Source organism: Ahaetulla prasina, chromosome 14 (assembly GCF_028640845.1).
Source record: "Ahaetulla prasina isolate Xishuangbanna chromosome 14, ASM2864084v1, whole genome shotgun sequence".
Taxonomy (NCBI): Eukaryota; Metazoa; Chordata; class Lepidosauria; order Squamata; family Colubridae; genus Ahaetulla; species Ahaetulla prasina.
Window position 1 is genome coordinate 14,349,596 of NC_080552.1, and position 21,727 is coordinate 14,371,322.

The 21,727-nt window shown below is 40.9% G+C and overlaps 1 protein-coding gene across 4 annotated transcripts in view; it reads left to right on the top strand.

Moving 5' to 3' along the window:
* The first annotated feature begins 12,900 nt into the window (after positions 1-12,900).
* MRTFB (myocardin related transcription factor B) overlaps positions 12,901-21,727 on the top strand; it is an 81,979-nt gene continuing 73,152 nt past the window's right edge. Inside the window, exon 1 of one of the 4 annotated variants that reach the window (XM_058157868.1) lies at positions 12,901-13,015. The gene's annotated coding sequence lies outside the window, so the exon portion shown is untranslated. Of the gene's footprint in view, positions 13,057-14,624; positions 14,644-21,727 lie in introns of those variants that run through there. The other 3 variants (XM_058157869.1, XM_058157876.1, XM_058157870.1) reach the window with 3 other exon arrangements.

The following is a 21,727-nucleotide window of genomic DNA, read 5'->3' on the forward strand; positions in this document are numbered from 1 at the left end:
TTGGGCATTTTTTCTTCTTCCTGGTTCTTTTATACAAGCTTTAAAGCAGGAATGGGCAACCATGGCCATTTTATGACCTGTGAACATCAATTCCCAGAATTCCTGACCTGTGGGCATCCAAGTCCCAGAATTCCTGAATCAGCCATGCTGGCTCAGGAATTCTGGGAGTTGGAAGTCCACAGGTCGTAAAGTAGCCATCGTTGCATAACCTGTTTTACAGGAAGTGTTCTAAAACAGGAGTTTCCAACCTTGGTCCCTTTAAGACCACAAGTCTTAAAGGGACCAAGGTTGGAGACCCCTGTTCTAAAATGTGCAGATAGTTTTGGGCATAATATCTACACTACATTCATTCCTAATCTCTCTTTTTTTTTGGTCGACTTTTTGGTCACGCTACACTTGTTTCAGTCCCCCCCCCCCTCTTGCTTGCTTAACTTTGGAAGTTATATAACACCTAACTGCCATAGGATTATTGTTTAAAAAAATAACTGTGTTTCGCACTCCGCGTTTGTTTGAAAAGAGGTGGGAGGAAGATCTATAAGTAGATTCCAGCTCCTGCTCCTTTGGGGGATTCATCCAAGTTTTATAAATATTGACTTAAAAAGGGCTTGAAAGTCTGTCAAAAGCTATTTAGCTATCCCGAGAATATCACAAGTGCCCTTCATTAAGTTAAAACAGCTCTGACAGAAGTAGGTTTCATTTTTGTTTAATCGATGTTTTGGATAAAAAAAAAAGAGAGAAGGGGAAGTTGCAGATATTTCAGTCTTTTTATGCATTGCTACCGAGTTGGATTGCCTGTAATCTCTTTATGGCTGCTGGCAGCTGTTGTGAGCCTCAAATCTATAAGAAGAGTGCTTTAAAAAAATATTGAATTAATTACGCAAATTGATCCGAAGTTTTAATCCAGAAAATACAGCACAGCCTTACTGATCAGATGTTTTTTAATACTATTCCTTTTCATGTTCATGTTCGTAGAAACTGTAAAAAGGAAAAAAATTCTATCTTAGAAGAGGCATTTTATAAGCTGTGATGCAGGAGAAAGTAAGCGTATTTTAAGATGGTGCCTGGACTTATTTATAAACTTAATACTGTATTGCCTTTCTTTGCACTGCAATTATTTTTATTCCAGGCAAATGTATGCAGATTTATTTAATTTCACATATATGCCATGAAAGAGTTGAGGCTCTAATTCTTGATTAGATTCTTACAGGATCTTAGCATACTTATCAACTTCTTATCATGTCTGCTATCCAAATCTAAGATTTTTTTAATTCATGCTTTAGGTGCATTCTATTTATGTTTAATCAACCTGAGATGGTAAAACAGATGAATTTCCGAGAGGAGAGAAATTGCTGGCAGATAAATAACCACCCCTGGGGGAAGTAGATCCAAATGGATTCCCCTTAATGCATTGCTAAAAATGAATTCAGTTATTTGCGTGACATATATAGATATGTTTACACCGTATTCCTCAACCATGGCAGCTTTAAGACGGGTGGACTTCAACTCCCAGAATTCCCCAGCCTTGTTGCCTGGAGAATTCTGGGAGTTGAAGTCCATCCCTCTTAAAGCTGCCATGGTTGAGAAACAGTGTTAATGTATGATGAGAAGCAATTATTCAAATTGAAACAGAAATATAGTCCTTGCCTATAGGGGGGAAGTTTTTTATGCAATGTCCAGATAATTGCCCAGACTCCTTGCTAGTAAGGGAGAACCATCAGAGACAGATGCTCGCCCTTTTAAAGTTATTTATCTAGAAATCAGATTTGAACTGTGCAACCTTTAAACCAAGAACTCTTCTGGGTTGAAAGAGCATTTGCCTTTTTATTACACTTCAGGTGGAAATTGTCTTCTATAAAATAGGCACGATGCTTTCCCTCATTTTTCCTACTACCAAACCTCTCTGTGGAGGGGGAAATAATGTGCCAGACACTTTATGTTTTGGGGAACTGAATAGGAATGACTTTTCTATTATAGCCCTGGTAGGATGGGAAACTGTAAATAAATAAATAGAAACAAGAATGGCCATACTGCTTTGATCTTAATAGACAGGGCGGTATGTGGAAGGCCTAAAAATTGCCCATGAGCCCAATCAGGGCATTTTTAAAAAATCTCAATAAGGCCAGACGGAAGATTTTTGTTTTCCAAATATTTCACACTGCGATGGGCTGCGTTTGGCTTTTTTGTAGAAATGACAGAAATGCAAATCTGGGATTTAAGGATTAGTCTGCTGTGGCTAGGATGAGTCATTTAGTAACAGAATTTGGATTTTTATATGATTCTGTATTCTTGTAATGATATCTGCCGTTTTCAACTGTCCTACAAATATTAAGAAATCTTGGTGATTAAAAACTGTTTTTGTACTTGCATTAAAAGAAAATTCACTATCGGAAAGAAGTTAATTTCTGCTCCATTTGGAAATAACTCAAGGTGGCAAACATATCTAATACTCCTTCCTTCCTCCTATTTTCTTCACAACCACCACCCTGTGAGGTGGGTTGAATGAAAGAGAGGGATTGGGCCAAAATCACCCAATTGGCTTTTTATGGGTCTAGAACTCCCATGTTTCTAGTCAGATGCTTTTATTACCAGACCAAATATTAGCCTGATTAAAACCCATCTTCCAAAATGCATTCTCAGGCCATATGTTTAAATTCAACTTCTTCAATTTGTATGCGGATATGTATCCTAGCGTGACCAGAAATCTATTGGTGAGTATTAAGCCTTCTGATCTAGGCTTCCCCCAACCACGAAACAGAATCCTAGTCCTGGCAAAAAACCCTTTTTATTAAGTTACTGTGAATTCTTCTCATTCACATCCAGCAAAGCCTTTCAAGGGTGAATTTACAGTCACAGACCTTATCTGGCTTGGGGAGCTGCCAGGCCGATATCTTCAAAAGTTGGCAAGGAGTCACGGAGACTCCCGAACCAATTAAGTGAACTAATTGTCTCCTGCAAACTCCCCTCCCCTTTCGCTCCTCTTTTATTCCCTCTGGGAGGAGTCATTCATTGTCCACCTGTGGCCTTACTCCCAAGTCGACCCTTGTTCTTTAGCTGTTTCCTTCTTCTGGCAGCTCTGTACATGCGCACACTGGGAACAGGATCCAACTGTTCTTCTGCCTGATGTCTGACTCCGAAGGCAGCTGATAACTGGCATCCGGCCCTGACCCTGTCTCTGCCTCCGACGCAGAGCCCTCATCAGAGCCTTCCCCAGACTTCAGACTGGCCCATGTTCCTCCCCAACCTACTCACATTCCGAATCTGCAGGCGGTGGGCCACAACACTTAACAAAGCCAGCATGTACTACGTATTCATAGACAAGCTAAGTTCGTCAGCAGCATGGAAACCTGGGAATCTGCAGAAGTGTAAAGCTACATTGGGTTAAAAATTCTAAGATGTTTCAAGTAGTGGACACTGGAACAGTCAAATGAGCATTAAGCATGTTTAGCCCTGACAGATTACTAGAGGAGGATGAAAATGAACAAGGGATCTTCATGTAACACTGAGTTGCAGCTCCACCATGTCTGCTCCTATTTGTGGGTACACCCGGCAGAAACCAGCAGGGCTGTACAAAATCTACAGGAAGAAGAACCTTAAAGGAAAAACGTACGGCTGATATCTATGTTATTTTAAGCCCGTCTTTTGGCAAAGAATCAGTTAATGTGGTGTCAGTGATGTGTCTTTCAAAAACTGAAGGGAGGAAAATGTGCTCCCTTTGGTGATTATCAATCACAGATGACTCTTGAGATCCTCTTAAAAATTACCTCATTATTTATTCTGGGTACCGTCTGCAAATCAAACAAACCGTTTCTATATTTAAAGCGGAGTCGCCTGAGCTAAAGTTTCCAGGCGTCATTCTCGTAGAAACAGGTATGGTCTCACATTACCAACACAGAAAGGATCCCGGCTTTTGTAGAATCTCTGTGGTCAGGCTAGGTTAATCCTCTTGGTGACATTTGGGAGGAACCCCTGCGGGTGACGTAGGATAAAAGACTTTTCACTGGTTTGGCTTAAATGACCGATGTGTGCAAGCCATTAATCTAAATCCCAGGAACTCTAGCATGGTTGAGCTTAAGTTGCATGGGTTGGCCAGCCCCCAAAAGGGAAATGCAGCCGGCCTCACCCTGCTCTCCTTTTGCTTTGAAGAAATTGGGCGTTGAAGCCTTTCATGGCAGGAAGATAAAAATTGGGCTGCTTCAGATTTTTCTCCAATTAGTACTCCCGGAACAAAAGGAGTTCTAACCTTCATGGTGGTTACAAAGTTCTGTCTGGCAGGAATAGAAAGGAAATTGAAATACATCCTAACACTGTTTTTTTTCCTTCAATACCCAACGGCATATTTCCATTTTTTCTAGAGCTAGGTCAATAAATTGCTTCCAGATCTCCCTGCCTTGCATATTTTAGTTATTTGTTTGATTTATACCCCATCTTTCATTCAGGAGCTCAGTTTTTAATGCAGTTTTTACTTGCAACAATGTGCAGGGTTCTATGCATTGGCAGAGCGACTAGTTCAGTGTTACTGTGGGAATGTTTGTGGCTGACAATGGATCACAGATGATCTCCCTGATCCTTTCTGAGGACATCATTAGAAAGAGATCAAGAGCTTTCTCTACGGTGGCCACACCCTCCAGAACAATTTCACTCTGCAAAGTGAAGAAGGTTCTTTCTTTCTTCTTCCTCCTCTTCTTCTTCTTCTTCCTCTTCCTCCTCCTCCTCCTCTTCCTCCTTCTCCAGAGGGCAGTTAAAATACCACCAATATCAAGAGAACTCAGAATTAGTTTTACTCCTATGCCCGAGTGACCAGTATGTTACCTGGCAAGCTTTAAGAGGAGTCGTCAGTTATCTGCTCATTCAATTATAAACAAATTGCTATTCTGTTATTTATTTATCAAATTCATTCACCGCCCATCTCATGCTTCAGGCGACTGAGCAATTATGGTTTATTGTATTAATTCCTGAGTCACTCAGAGCTTCTAGCTGAAGTGCCAGAAACATTTTATAAGTAAAAAAAAAAAAATCACCAAATTAGGCCCAGTTAGTTAAACTAACCTATTTTTATCAACAGAGATTTGGCCACTCTCCAGCCAGAAAAGGAGTTCAAAATGTGGCCTCTATAGCCCAATTATAAACTGTCAGCTTCTTTCTCAAAGTTCTGCTCAAATCACATTTTTTATAAAAGGCTCCAAGCGTCACTTTCCTTTCTAACACTTGGTGTGACACTTGCCCCTGTTTTTGTTCCCAAAGGCACCAACCTTTGAGTCTGATCTCTGGTTACAACCACTCAAAACATAATCTTATTGCCTATTACAACATTCTTTTTACGCCCTGCTCCTAAAAGATGATGTTATCAGGTAGGTAGTTAGAACTTGCAAAGTAAAAGCCTGAGGCTGGAAGCAAAATTTCTTAAGAAGTTACTGGAGAAATCCCCATGAAGCAGGCAGTTGGTTTTAAACATTTTTTTTTCCTGGGTCAGATGTGCTTATCTCATAATGCCTACACTTTATATAATAGAAGAGCTTTGGCACTGTGATGCCTCTTCAAATTCTTTAATCCTCTGGACTTTTACATCTTAAAGGTGTTTTTTTTTTTAACTTAGTCCGGTACAAGCGCCTTCCTTCAATTCCTATTTTATCTTTTTTCGGTGACCGTTCAGCTGTGTCCTTATGAAAGGAAGCAGTAGGAAGTACAATTGAGGCTTGGGGATCTAATTTATTGGGCTTTCTGTTCATACAAGTAAATTATTCCTCTGATCTCTGTTGACTTGTTTGTAAACTGGTAATACAACATTTAGAATTAATCAATTCGTAAATTCAATACATGCCTGTTGCCATTGACATTAATCTGGTTGTTTAAATTATACCTTAACCCCAGGATCCCATGTCGTCTAAAACAAAAGGGATAGGAAAATCCCAAATTTAATTAGAAAAATTATTGCTGCAAACCTAATTAGATATTGTTCAGCTAATCCCTCATACATTTTCCCATTCCAAATTGATGATTTGTTTACAAAAATCTAATCAGCCTTTCATCTTGATTTTTGTTTTTGAAAACTGGAATCTTTCTAAGAAGTTAGGTTGATTAAGCAATAAAATCTGTTTGCTTATGATCATTTTTTGGAAATACGCAATTGTTAGGGACTTAAAGGAGAAATTAATTGTAAGACATTGTTTACAGAAAGGTTAACTTGTTTAGCCTTGTTCTTTTGGGTGTTCTTTCAAAACTCTGCACATAGTTCATGGAGTTTATTCATGATACATCTAACTGAATTTTCATAAAGTATATGCAGAGATTCACAAGTGGCGACCTGCCACATTATTTACAAAGCATAAAACCACAGGGCTTATGGAACACCCTTCCTACGACTTCTCCCCGATGTATTTTATAATATAAACGGCTCGACATTGGGGGAAGCTTTCCTATCAATAAAATGTCACAGAGGGAAACATTGCTTGCACAGTTCTATTCTTTGTAGTTCTAGGTACTGTATATCAGGGGTTTCCAACCTTGGCAACTTTAAGAGTTGAAGTCCACAACTCTTAAAGTTGCCAAGGTTGGAGACTCCTGCTGTATATCACTGCATCTGGATATGTTTTCCCAAGTGTTAGTTTGAAGCATATTTGTTTATTGTTGTTTCCTTTATTATGATGATCCTAAAAGGCAGAAATTATCCATCACTCTCTTCATTGTCAATTCAAAGCAGAGGTGGGTTTCAGCAGGTTCTGATCAGTTCTGTAGAACCGGTAGTGGAAATTTTGAGTAGTTTGGAGCACCGGTAAATACCACCTCTGACTGACCCCGTCCCCCTCTATTCTCTGCCTCCCGAGTCCCAGTTGATTGGGAAGAAATGGGGATTTTGCAGTAAGCTTCCCCTGGACTGGGGAGGGAATGGGGATTTTGCAGCATCCTTCCCCTGCCACGTCCACCAAGCCACACCCGCAGAACAGGTAGTAAAATTTTTTGAAACCCACCACTGATTCAAAGGCTGGTTGCCTTTGTTGCTCTCATTATTTGTTTGGTTGTTTTTTTTTTTTGGTCTTTTTTTACATTTCATCTTAGTGACCGGTAGTCCCATTTTTTCACTGCAATGTTTGACTTTCATTCCTTAAAGCCTGAAAATCATTTGCACTTTCAAGCTCTTCCGGGGGTATCATCAGCATAGCCATCGATTTTTTTCCTCCCGTGTTAAGAATCACACTCAACTCTTCTTCCAGTGTTAAATCATAATATACTGAATAAATTAAAAAAAAATGTAGAGCAATGTCTCACTCCTTTGTTGATTTGGAGCCAGTCTGCTTCACCGTGTAGTGTCTAGACTGTGGCTTCCTGCCCTTTGTATAAATTTTACACAAATACATGAGATGTCCTGGGATTCCTGTTTTTTTTAACCATTCTACAGTTTGATGACACAGTTGAAGACCTTCCTCTAATCAATGAAGCAAATATTTATTACTTTTCCATATTCCAATGATTCGGCAATAATATCTTGTGTTACTGTCTGAACTTCTGGCACATCTTTTCCATGCAAGGTTCAGATCTGTGTTGGAAGATCTTAAGACTTATTTTGCTAGCTTGTGAAATTAAAAGATAATGAATGACCACTTAAACCCTCTGTTAACGGGGTTTTTTTTGATACTAGTGTGTAGACTGACCGCATTGTGTCATTCTCCAGATTTGCAAATTGCAAGTTTTACTGGCTGTTCTCCCGATGCTTGACACGTATCTGTAGATGTTCCATGAATTCCTTCTAAAATCTATCTGAACTTGAGAAGGAAGCTAGGCAGCATCTGGATCTAGATTCCATGACGTAAGTAGTCTAAGAAGCTTGGGGTTTCTGGAAGTTGAAGTCCACTCATCTTGAGAATGGCCGAGTTTCAAAAACACTGGTTTAATGCTTGGCATAAACCCAGTCAGTATAGCATAATTAATATGCAGTAATAAAAAGGCACTTGCAGCTTGATTTGGTTTAGTCTGTCTTTCAGGGGCGACAAGCTTGGATATCGATGTCAATTTTGATGACGTCCAAATTTGTACAGTATTACACGGTATGGGCGACGTGGGAATTGTGAAGAGCTCTTGACAAAATGGAAGAAAAAGCGCTTCAAAATTTTTCTTTTTGTCAGTTATGATGCGGTTTACTTTCACTCATTATGGAGGCGCAATCTAGATATAATATTCCTTATAATAAACTCCCCCACCCACCCCCGCAAATCCTCTTGTCCACCCACAATGTTGCAGGGCTGTGCTCTTCCTCAAAATTAGAACATATTTCCTTTCATTCATAAATATTTCATAAAGGATCCAGGGACATCTCCAGGCTCTCCTGCTTAAGAAAGTCGTTGGACTAGAACAGGGGTCTCCAACCTTGGCAACTTTTAAAACTTGTGGACCTCAACTCCCAGAATTCCTCATCCAGCTTTGCTGGCTGAGGAATTCTGGGAGTTGAAGTCCACAAGTCTTAAAGTTGCCAAGGTTGGAGACCCCTGGACTAGAAGACCTGCAAGATCCCTTTCCATTCTATAATTTCATTTTTTACAAGGTGGAGAAACAAAAACAACGGCCCTTGACAAAGGACAGTGTCTTTTATTTTATTTTTTATTTTTTTTTAACGCCAAAAAGCAAGACACCCTTTTTCCTCATCTAGAGAAAGAAAAGATCCTCTCACAGCCTCTGAGGGGAAGGAAAATACCCGGATGAAGGAGGCGGAGCCATTTGCCATGGGGGAAGGGCTTTCAAGCCCCTCCTCCCCAGCGCCTCTTCGCGCCAATCACAGGGCGAGGCGCGCAGGGTCCCGCCCCTCCTTCGTCCCGCCTCCAGGTTCTAAACCGCCGGCCGTGCGCCCCGCCCCCTCGCCCTCCCCCCCCCTCTGCCCCCCGCGACGTGCGGCGGCTAAGTACAGTATTCTTCCCCCACCTCCCGCACGCGCCAGGCAGGGCTGAAATCCCGCCACCAAAACTCGCGAGAGGACATGTCCGCGGCGGCGGCGGCCGGAGAGGGTGAGTGAGGGGCGGATTTTGCGGTCGGCGGGGCTTTGAAAGCAAGGGACGTCTCGAGGGCGTCATGGGGATGGGGTTTGCCTCCCCTTCGCCGGCGACTCAAGAGTGGCTGAGGCGGGAGTAAAAAGGGGAAGGGACGAGAACTTTCCTCCCTTGCAGCCCGCCCCTTTCGGGCAGCTCAGAGGCGAACGGCGGGGGTTTTTTTTGGTCCCCGTCTTTTTTCTTCTTCTTCTTCTCCCCCCCTCAGAATTCTCCTCAGAATGGGGGCGGAGTTTGAGGCGGAGAACGCGAGGCCACGCCTCCGGCGGCCGCGTTCCAAGCCCCGCCCTCTGGCGTCAGGGAGGGGCGGGGCTGCACGTTGCATGCCATCTGCGGGCTCTGGATTGGGTGGCTGCGGAGAGGGAGGAGGAGGAAGAAGATAGGGGCGGAGTCAGTGGGTTTTTAATTAATGACATTAGTTAATTCATAGTGATTGATTGGCATTTCTGGGTCGCTCCACTTCAAAACATTCTTTGTTAGGCATGCACATATCACCAATGAAATCCTATGCAAACCCTTTAAAATAAGAGTAGGGTAAGATGCAATAGTTATAGGATAAGATACAATATAATTTCATACATAAATATGTAAAATAGAATAAAACGACATAAAGATAATTTTACCCTGCTCTTATTTCAAATGGTTTGTATAGGATTATATTGGTGATATGTATTAGGCGTGCTACCTCTTTGCCATCAATAGGGGTCATTCAGATAAGTAGCCTCAATGCCTCAGCTACTTGCCTTTTAACCACACCTTTAAAAAGATGACGGATGGATGAGTCCTGTTATCGGTTGCTATCTTGAATTCAAATTCAAATCTTTATTGTCAGTGCACAACATATGTAGAATGAGATTGGTTGAGCTCCCTCAGTGCACCCCCTCCACAAGACACAACACAATACAACTCACAGTGAAGACAGAAAATCCCTCATCCAATAAATTACGTTAACAAAACACCCAGTCCTATTTCACCAGTGTGAACATGTTACATGTTGCGCCGACCCCGCAAGTCCATCGTACTACGTAGTTATGTTATTTCTCATTCAGGTGTCTTGACAGCTGACGGATAAAAACTTCTTCAGCCTGTTTGTGTGGCTGGCTATACTTCTATATCTCCTTCCCGATGGTAGGAGGGTAAAGAAGTGATGACCAGGATGAGAGTCATCCCTGAAATTGTCTTTTCCTATCATTCCCTCTCTCTTCTTTTTCTCTCTTTCTCTTTTTGTAGGCAGGTGACATGATTAGAAGTTAGACAGGAAAGAAAGAAAAAGCTTTTTAATATAGGGTGATATGATTAAAAGTTACAATAAGAGATAGAAATAAGTGATTATTAATGAGTTACATTTTTATTTGATAAAATGAAAGTAATAATGAGAAATAGGTGGAATAATTGAATAACAATAGACTGTAACCTAATATAGATGTGTATTGTTATGGGAATTTCATAAGTTGATTGAATGTAATAATAATGTTCAATTTGATCAGTTCTGTTTGTATTGGAATGTATGGTGCCCAGGTGCCACACTGTTCAGGCATTGATTTGACATTTTTTTATATATATATAATGCCTTTAAAAAAAAAAATGTCACAGTAAAATCAACCAGTTTTAAGCCCGGTTGAGGAAATATTGAATAAGGTGGTGAGGTCAGGATAAAGACAAGTCCTTTTTAAAAAATATATCTTGCTAACATGACCCACAATGTTCTTGTTGGTATGAGGGCAGTGAAGAGTTGTTACTGAAAGGTAAAAGCCATATGACTTGAAGAACTGGCAACTACAAGGACAATTGTTTTCTTTTGTGATGATGGTGGGGTAATAACAATAACTGGGTTTGGACCATTTCTTTCTCTCAGCCAGAGGATCATCACTGTGGAGAAACTAGGTCTCATTCTTTGCTTAGATATAAGTACATACCAAACAAAATGTACGTGTATTTACTCTTGCTTTTTCATTTGATACATTTTGTTTCAGCAGCCATTTTTTTGCTATATGAAATTGTCTTTTCCTATCATTCCCTCTCTCTTCTTTTTCTCTCTTTCTCTTTTTGTAGGCAGATGACATGATTAGAAGTTAGACAGGAAAGAAAGAAAAAGCTTTTTAATATAGGGTGATATGATTAAAAGTTACAATAAGAGATAGAAATAAGTGATTATTAATGAGTTACATTTTTATTTGATAAAATGAAAGTAATAATGAGAAATAGGTGGAATAATTGAATAACAATAGACTGTAACCTAATATAGATGTGTATTGTTATGGGAATTTCATAAGTTGATTGAATGTAATAATAATGTTCAATTTGATCAGTTCTGTTTGTATTGGAATGTATGGTGCCCAGGTGCCACACTGTTCAGGCATTGATTTGACATTTTTTTATATATATATAATGCCTTTAAAAAAAAAAATGTCACAGTAAAATCAACCAGTTTTAAGCCCTGTTGAAGAAATATTGAATAAGGTGGTGAGGTCAGGATAAAGACAAGTCCTTTTTTTAAAACCATTCTGGTTTGGATGCCCATTCTCTTGAAGAGAATAGTAATAAAGTCATAATGATCAATGTCTTGGGGTTTTTCTATGCCAACTATTGCTAACATGACCCACAATGTTCTTGTTGGTATGAGGGCAGTGAAGAGTTGTTACTGAAAGGTAAAAAGCCATATGACTTGAAGAACTGGCAACTACAAGGGACAATTGTTTTCTTTTGTGATGATGGTGGGGGTAATAACAATAACTGGGTTTGGACCATTTCTTTCTCTCAGCCAGAGGATCATCACTGTGGGAGAAACTAGGTCTCATTCTTTGCTTAGATATAAGTACATACCAAACAAAATTACCATGTAGTACAATAGAGTATGTCAATTTTATGTCCAATGCACAGATATTTGGTACTATTGCAGAATGTCCATTTTACTCCTAATATAATAACCTCGAAAGAGTGACTGGTGTAGGAAGCCCCCCCCACCCTTTCAGAAGAATGAAATATTTTGGGAAATATTAAAACGGCAGGATAAAGTATTTCCCCTAAAGGAGAAATAAAAAAATCTTAAGGGAGGTAGAAACCAGCCCCACTTTCCCTGCCCCAGCAGAAATTGAGGAAGAAATTGCTTTTAGAAATGCAGATATGGTAACCCATTCAGAAAGACTGGGTTCAAGGCAGAAACTCAGATAAGCAACAAACAAAAGGTTGACAAAATTAGCTCAGGCAACACCCAGGATTTTGCAGTTCCTCTTTCGCCTATAGAGCCCTACATAACCCCTACATGACCCCGATAGGAATCCAGAAGGTATGAAAACCCACCCACTCTAAACTCCAAACTCCCAGAATTCCTGAGCCAGCCATTCTGGGAGTTGAAGTCCACAGGTCATAAAAAGACCATCAATCCCCACCCTTGATGTAGACAGAGGATCATTAGATCTGGGGAAAAATACTTTCTAAATTTCAATCATTCTTATGCATTATTCCATGGAAAGGAAAAGCTCTAGTCAGTTTTTTTTTAAAAAGCACTTTACTCTATAAATATGTGTTCATTTTAAATGTATTATTTTGATTTGTTACTTTTGGAATAAGGTCAGAGTTATAATCATCATATAAGTAAAGTATTTTGCAAACAAAAAACTACAGTAATCAGTATCCAAAAGATCATTGAATTTTGTGCCACAAGCCCAAATGAACCTGGTCTCACTTTTGATCAAGCAATAGTTTTCCCAGTTTGAAGCTGAGGCAATAATTAAAAGAATATTTGTGAAAATAATATGACTATTATTGCCTTAATACAGAAGTTACATATGTTTCTAATCTTTCTGGAATTTAAAATGCACCCATAAATGGAAGGGCAGTAATTTTAATGCATCTTCCCATATATTTCTAAAATCTATTTACTTATTCTTAGGAAATATATTTGCCTTACTTTACTGGGCCATTTTTGATGTGGGGCTGTGTTGGAAGAGTTTCTTGAGCTTGACTCAGCCTTCCGTCCTTCCGAGGTGGGTAAAATGAGGACCCAGAATGTTGGCTTCAATCAGTGGTGGGTTTCAAAATTTTTTACTACCAGTTCTGTGGGTGTGGCTTGGTGGGCATGGCGTGGCTTGGTAGGCGTGCCTTCGTGGGCATGGCAGGGGAAGGATACTATAAAATCTCCATTCCCTCCCCAATCCAGGCGAAGGTTACTGCAAAATCCCCATTTCCTCCTGATCAGCTGGGATTTGGGAGGCAGAGGATAGATGGGGGTGGGGCCAGGCAGAATTTTTACTACTGGTTCTCTGAACTACTCAAAATTTCCGCTACCGGTTCTCCAGAACTGGTCAGGACCTGCTGAAACCCACCTCTGGGCGCAACTGCTTAGAGAGGTCTGGAAAGCACTGTGAAGCAGTATATAAGTCAAAGTGCTATTGCTATTCTATCATCACGAAGGGAACCATTTTTAGGTGGGTACTGTAGATGAAGTGTTGGAAATGCCTAACCTATAAAAAAACATCTTTTTATATGGATAAAGTTAATGATATGAATAAATGCTGCGCTTAATGTTTGAAAGGTCAAATTGGTAACACAATCAGCGGAGGAAAGAGAAATGAATGTGGGAGTTTCGTTTCACACATTGCTTTGTTTTATATGTGAGAGAAGGAGGAGAGATGGGCACGTATGAAGATTTTCTGTGAATTCTTTTGGCATTAAAATATCACATTCTTATGAGGCAGCTATTGTCAAATAACAGCTTAAGTTGTTTACTGTGTATTTTTTATTAGAACTCTTTTGTCTGGTTTTTCTTCCCCCGACTTTAAGTTACATCATCATCCCTTGTTCTTAGGCTTGCAATCCAAAAGAATATTATATAAAAGAAAAAAGAGGAGGGGGAGAAAAAATAAACCTATATGGTCCCATAACAGCCATCTATAATGGAAACTAGCTGTTTGGGGGTGGAATTAAGTGCCAGGGTCCTCCACATACGACCATTCATTTAGTGACCATTCGAAGTTACAGTCGCACTGGGGAAAAAATGACTGGCTGTTTTTCACACTTACGACCATTGCAGCACCTCTATGGCCACGTGATCAAAATTTAGGAGTTTGACAACTGCCATGTATTTCTGATAGTTGCACTGTGCCAGGGTCATGTGCTCATAAAGTTGACTCGGCCTTCCCTCCTTCTGAGGTCAGTAAAATGAGGACCCAGATTGTTGCTGGTAACTCTGTAAACCACTTAGAGAAGGCTGTAAAGCACTGTGAAGCGGTATATAAGTCTTAAGTGCTATTGCTATTATCAACATCTGTAACCTTCCCAGCCAGCTTCGGAGAAGCTGAGTCAAATGGGGCAACCAGATTTGCTTAATGACCGCATGACTTACTGAACGGCTGCAGTGATTTGCTGAACTATGGCAGAAAAGGGTATACAATGGGACAAAACTCACTTAACCTCTGCCTTGCTTAAAAGTGGAAATTTGGGGTCCAGTTGTGGTCCTAATGTCAAGGGCTATTTTGTATTCCTCTCTTCTTATTTTTTTTTTTCATAGGACATTTGGTTTTGAGAGCTTCTGTGAGAAGGACGTATTGATCCAGGCGGTAATAGCAGTAGTCAGCAGTCAAAACGACAATTCTAGCCCCGGATTAAATTTTGGGTAGTAAATGAAATCTAATTCCGTGTATAACAATTGAGAAATCATGGCAGCTGGGATGTTTAACTGGATTTTTCAGAGACATGTATTGGTAATTAGAGATTTTCGCTTTGGCTTTAAGGATTAAAACCTTCATCCCATCTTTTTACAGTGAATTAGAGATAGAAACTGATAGCATGATCCCCATGAGAGGCTTAATATTTGTGTGAAAGCCTGTTCTTGACGTTTTTGTTGATTATTTAATCACCTCCCTTTCAGCTCTGTAGTCATAAAGTTGAATATAGAAATAAAAGGTTGCATGCTTTAAAATAATTTATGCTAGTTTATCAGTAATAAATACCATTAGCAGCAAAATATAAGCAAAATGTTCATTTTTATAAGTGGAAAACACCTCTCACTAGATTTAAAACATTTTAACTATCCAAGTCGTACCCAAAGTTGCAGCATGTAGTAATAGGGATTTTAGTGCACAAGATAGAATGTATTAAGGACTAGGAGAAGATTCGTGAAAACTAGAGAAAAAATAAGATGATGAAAAATATTTGCTTTTCTTATTTAATAACTTTAGGTATCTTATTCCTAGAACAAGCATCCAAATAGACAACAGGGAATATTATATACAGAAAAAATGAAGCTCCTTTAAATGGATTTGTACTTGGCTTTCACAATTCTTCTATCACTTTTAGTGTTGGCTCAAGCATTAGGCACTTGGACATGAGTTATCTCTTCGCTTCATCTCTTCATCGGCAAAATCATTTTTATATTCAGAGAATCAAGGGAGAGCCAAAAATAGCTTCATCCTTACGTATTTCTACTTTAAAATCTCCAAGTCCCCCACACTTGGAAGAAAATATCTGTTAAGTTTTTTTTTATTTTATCCGAATCATACAATATTTTATTTAGCAGTGGTAGGACACAGTTCTGCTAACTCAAGATTATTTGCAGAGCCTAATAAAAGGTACATCTGTTTTGAAATTACGTTTCTAATAGGCCATTAGTACTGGGAATTTTACTTATGTTTTTTAAAATTACTGCCTTATTAAGTATGGATTCGGCAATGCCTGAAAGCAATTAGCAGCATATTTAAATGTAACACTTCAATTTAAAGTATAAAATCAAATAATGCAATTAGAATGTTCTACAAAAATGCGACCTTTAAATTAACATATTTAACGCGTTTTATTTTTGCCTGTTTGATTAAAACAGCTAATTTATCTTCAGATACATTTTTCACATGGACATTTTCTTCAGGAAAAAAACCCTGCTTATTATAAGACTCACATTGGTAAAGATGTTTTCTAATAAAAATTGGATTTAAGTTTGGATAGATGATAGATAGATAGGTAGGTAGGTAGGTAGGTAGGTAGATAGATAGATAGATAGATAGATAGATAGATAGATTATAGATAGATAGTGTTAAGTTTGGGTATTGACGAGGCAGGAGACCAGGTTAGTGACAACAGCTCTTTAATATAGTGTGACCCAGCGAAGCTCTGGAGAAAAACCTCTCCTTATATACACTTCAGCCTGAGGCTGCATCCAATCAGAAACGAGATATTTCCCGCCTAAAACTCCCGCCAAAACTTACAGTAATACATTACACTCCTTCCCTCCCAGAAGGCACTTTGCCAATATTTGCATATTACTTCTCTACGTAGTCCTGCAGGTACGTGGGGCGTCTCCTGACTCTCCCGGACCTGCGCAGTTCACTTTCTGGAGTTGAGTCGAGCTTGCGGAGGGACTTTTCGTTCCTCTGAGCTCCTCCTCCCGCCATCCGGCCCTGGATTATTCGCCGGCTCGGACCTGCTGTCCTCTAGAGGGACCGGAGGGTGTCGCTGGACCTCGCCTGACTCAGAGCCGCTCTGATTGGCTGGTTTGAAATTTCGGAATGTGGGGTTTGCATCTCTGACTCAGAGCCGCTCTGATTGGCTGGTTTGAAATTTCGGAATGTGGGGTTTGCATCTCTGACTCAGAGCCGCTCTGATTGGCTGGTTTGAAATTTCGGAATGTGGGGTTTGCATCTCTGACTCAGAGCCGCTCTGATTGGCTGGTTTGAAATTTCGGAATGTGGGGTTTGCATCTCTGACTCAGAGCCGCTCTGATTGGCTGGTTTGAAATTTCGGAATGTGGGGTTTGCATCTCTGACTCAGAGCCGCTCTGATTGGCTGGTTTGAAATTTCGGAATGTGGGGTTTGCATCTCTGACTCAGAGCCGCTCTGATTGGCTGGTTTGAAATTTCGGAATGTGGGGTTTGCATCTCTGACTCAGAGCCGCTCTGATTGGCTGGTTTGAAATTTCGGAATGTGGGGTTTGCATCTCTGACTCAGAGCCGCTCTGATTGGCTGGTTTGAAATTTCGGAATGTGGGGTTTGCATCTCTGACTCAGAGCCGCTCTGATTGGCTGGTTTGAAATTTCGGAATGTGGGGTTTGCATCTCTGACTCAGAGCCGCTCTGATTGGCTGGTTTGAAATTTCGGAATGTGGGGTTTGCATCTCTGACTCAGAGCCGCTCTGATTGGCCGATTTGAATTTTCGGCGGAAGGTTGGGGTGCTCGGCAGACTTGAGCCAGGTGCCCTTCCTTTCACACCGCCGCAAATGGCGCCCTGAACTTACATCTTTGGCGCTGATGTCGCCCGCAACTTCCGCATTCCTCCGGGTCTTCCCTTGTCGATTTTCCGTGTAGTGGACTTCTTCCTCCTTCGCTGGTTGACTCACGATAGGTTTCTTCGTGGTGGACTGTGCTCGGCTTTGCGCCCGCCATCGGCGTGAGTCGCTTTGTAAGGTGTCTGCTGCATGGTTGGACATCTCATGGGCTCTGGCTTCGTCCAGATCGCGGTACTGCAATGCTTTGTTCAAGGTAGCCTTGTAATCAGCGCAAATTCTTATGGACCCGTCTGGTTTTATAGGGTGACGATTGGCGTCTCCCATTTGGCATGGTCAACTGGCACTAGTATCCCTGGCTGACTAATTTATCTAACTCTTTGTCGATTTTCGGTGTAGTGGACTTCTTCCTCCTTCGCTGGTTGACTCACGATAGGTTTCTTCGTGGTGGACTGTGCTCGGCTTTGCGCCCGCCATCGGCGTGAGTCGCTTTGTAAGGTGTCTGCTGCATGGTTGGACATCTCATGGGCTCTGGCTTCGTCCAGATCGCGGTACTGCAATGCTTTGTTCAAGGTAGCCTTGTAATCAGCGCAAATTCTTATGGACCCGTCTGGTTTTATAGGGTGACGATTGGCGTCTCCCATTTGGCATGGTCAACTGGCACTAGTATCCCTGGCTGACTAATTTATCTAACTCTTTGTCGATTTTAGGTTTGAGTGCAAAAGGAACCCTCCTTGCCTTTAACCTAATGGGAGCTATTTGGGGTCTAAATTGAAGGAGATAGGGGTCCCTTGTACTTGCCTAAACGGTCCTCGAATCGTCTGCGAATTCCTCCAGTAGGGCGTTTTGCAGGTTGCATCCGCTCCGGTGGACGCCAGTCACCCCATTCCCAACGCCTGAACCAGTCTAGCCCCAGCAAGCTTGGCAAGGTTCCCTCGACTAACGTGATGGGCAGGGTCTTTCGTATGTCCCGTACTTGACCTCGACGGTCGTTGTCCTCGAACAGGGATGCGGTTGCCCTGGTAATCCTGCACCCGGAGCCGTTGTTTCTGTAGCTTGCGCTTATGATACACTTATGCACGGTCACTCATGCGCTTATGATACACTTATGCACGGTCACTCATGCGCTCGTGACATCTCGCTTGGATTACTGCAACGCTCTCTACATGGGGCTCCCCTTGAAGGGCATCTGGAGGCTTCAGTTGGTTCAGAATGCAGCTGCGCGGGTGATAGAGGGAGCCCCTCATGGCTCCCATGTTACACCACTCCTGCGCAGACTGCACTGGCTACCTGTGGCCTTTCGGGTGCGCTTCAAGGTCTTGGTTACCATCTTTAAAGCGCTCCATGGCATAGGGCCGGGTTATTTACGGGACCGCCTACTGCCACCAATCGCCTCCCACCGACCCGTACGCTCTCACAGAGAGGGACTCCTTAGGGTGCTGTCTGCCAGGCAGTGCCGACTGGCGACACCCAGAGGAAGGGCTTTCTCTGTGGGGGCTCCCACCGTCTGGAACGAGCTTCCCCCAGGGCTTTGTCAACTTCCTGACCTCCGAACCTTCCGCCGCGAGCTTAAGACACATCTATTTATTTGCGCAGGGCTAGCCTAGGGTTTTAGTTTTTAAATTTAGTTTTTAATGGGGCTTTATATTATTTTATTCTAGTGATATTTTTAATTCGGCCTAATTAATGTTTTTTAATTGTTGTTTTTACCTGTATTATTTGCATGTTTTTATCTGGCTGTGAACCGCCCTGAGTCCTTCGGGAGATAGGGCGGTATAAAAATTCGAATGAATAAATAAATAAATAAATAAATAAATAAATAAATAAATAAATAAATACATTTGTCAAGAATCATAAGGTCCAATACTTAATGATAGTCATAGGGTACAAATAAGCAATCAAATCATACTAGAAAACAATATAAATCGTAAGGATACAGCAACAAGTTAATAGTCATTAGTGGGAGGAGATGGGTGATAGGAACAATGAGAAGATTAATAATAACTGTAATGCAGACTTAGTGAATAGTTTGACAGTGTTGAGGGAATTATTTGTTTAGCAGAGTGATGGCGTTCGGGAAAAAACTGTCCTTGTGTCTAGTTGTTCTGTTGTGCAGTGCTCTATAGCGTCGTTTTGAGGGTAGGAGTTGAAAGTTTGGAGTTTATGTCCAGGATGTGAGGGGTCTTTAAATATTTTCATAGCCCTCTTTTTGACTCGTGTAGTATACTGGTCTTCAATGGAAGGCAGGTTGGTAGTAATTGTTTTTGCACTTGGAAACAAGTTGGAAACCAAAACATGATATCTTAAATGCATGCTATTAGTGACTTGCTCTTCATAATTCATGATTCTGTTTCATGTTGAATTAATAGGTTTTGGACAGTCTCTCAATGTGACCCAAATTAAAATCTGTTACAATAATTTATTCTTATGGGTTATGAAGTCAGAGGTATTAACAGGCTTGTACGATATTTGTCATGGCTTTGTAGAAATATGTGTCATTAAAAATTACATCTGATTGTAGCATCATCTAAGTGTCCAAGACCTGTCCACCAACCCCCCTCTTTACACATGAAGTTCAGTCTCATTCAGGGAAAACTCAAATCGTGGATCTTTTCAGTCGTCTTGAGGCGTGAACCACAATTTATTCACTCTTACCCACTTTCCTGCGGTCTCTCAAATTAAAGGATTACACAGGGTTGTAAAAAGGGAGCAGAAACTGCAAAGCCTTCAGATTATTAGGCTGTCTCTGAAACACGTACAAATCTTTCGGAAGGCAATTGAATATTTTGCCAGCTGAAACAGGTACAAAATGTTTCATTATGTCCCTTTTTAGAATTCGGTAGCAATAAAGATTGAAATTACAGCATGAGTTTACTTGCTCTATGGATTCATTATATTACTTCTGCTCAACTAAAATGGCTTCTCTAATTAACAGCTCTGGTTCTTGAGTTTCATAAATCCTTTTCACATGTTGCGGCTAATGAACATATGAATATAGATAGGTACCAATGTGCTATGGTCATGACAGTTATATAAATATACTGGATAAGTATTCAAGCTTTTGTTTTTTGTACCAATAAAGGAGAATATTTGTAGCTCAGGGATTAAATGAGGGGTCCTTGGTGCTCTCTGAGCTTGCTTGTTTGTGGTTGAGTGCAGTTTGCTGTCGGTTTTTTTTGTTTTTTCTGACGGCAGAAGAGGGAGATGGCATACGAGCTGGTGTTATAAACTCCACAAGTGCCGCTTTGTAGTGTAGGTGTGTGTTTACAACTAAGAATTGGGAAAAATACAAGTTGTGGATCACCCTTAAGGAATAAAAAAGCTGAGGAATTCAAAAGAAATGTTCAAGATTAAATGTTAAGTTTAATCGTTAATTTTGAAAAGCAGTTTTTAGTACCGCACTAAGTAATGTGATCAATTTTCAAGCTGATTCTTAGGGCGTGCATCTCCTGCAAACTGAAAATAATTGCAGAGGTGTAAGTCACAATGGTAGAAATGTGTGGGAAGCATGTTCTTTGGTTTAAAAGTATTAATCATGCCCTCTTAATAGAATAGGTAAGTGATGTATTGGTATGCTAAACAGCTATTTTGAAGACCAGGGGGCACAAGACTAAGTATTCATATAGAGGCAGCACTTTATTAATTAAAAGAAAAAAGTGTGTTTTCCACAATAACTTCAAACCAATTAGGGTTTGTGAACAAACGCTGCCAAGAAATGGTGATAGTGAACAGGCTGTCATCTTACAAATCTGTCCTTCTCAAAAAACGCTCTTTCGCTTCATTCCTACTTTCTTTGTAGGTATTTGTTCTGTTCATGCCTTGAACCCGAGACACACCCTGTTTGTGGCAATGGGATGGGTCAGAGAGCAGGGCCTTCTTTTCTCACTGAAAGCCATTGGGGGGCTGAAAACTATCGCTGTGGTTCCTGAAACCATTGGACTGCTACTCCTACAAAAAAGCCAACATAGTCCTAGGCTGCATAAACAGAGGGATAGAATCAAGATCACGTGATGTGTTAAGACCATTTTATAATGCCTTGGTAAGGCCACACTTGGAATACTGCATTCAGTTTTGGTCGCCACGATGTAGAAAAAGATATTTAGGAAGAGTGCAGAGAAGACCAACACAGATGATTAGGGGACTGGAGGCTAAAATATATGAAGAACAGTTGCAGGAATTGGGCATGTCTAGTTTAATGAAAAGAAGGACTAGGGGAGACATGATAGCAGTCTTCCAATATCTCAGAGGCTGCCCCAAAGAAGAGAGAGTCAAGCTATTCTCCAAAGCCCCTGAGGGCAGGACAAGAAGCAGTGGGTGGAAAGGAGAGAAGCACCCTGGAATTAAGGAGGAATTTCCTGACAGTTAGAGCAATGAATCAGTGGAACAGCTTGCCTCCAGAAGTTGTGAATGCTCCAACACTAGATGTTTTTAAGAAGAGGTCGGATAACCATTTGTCTGAAGTGGTGTAGGGTTTCCTGCCTAAGC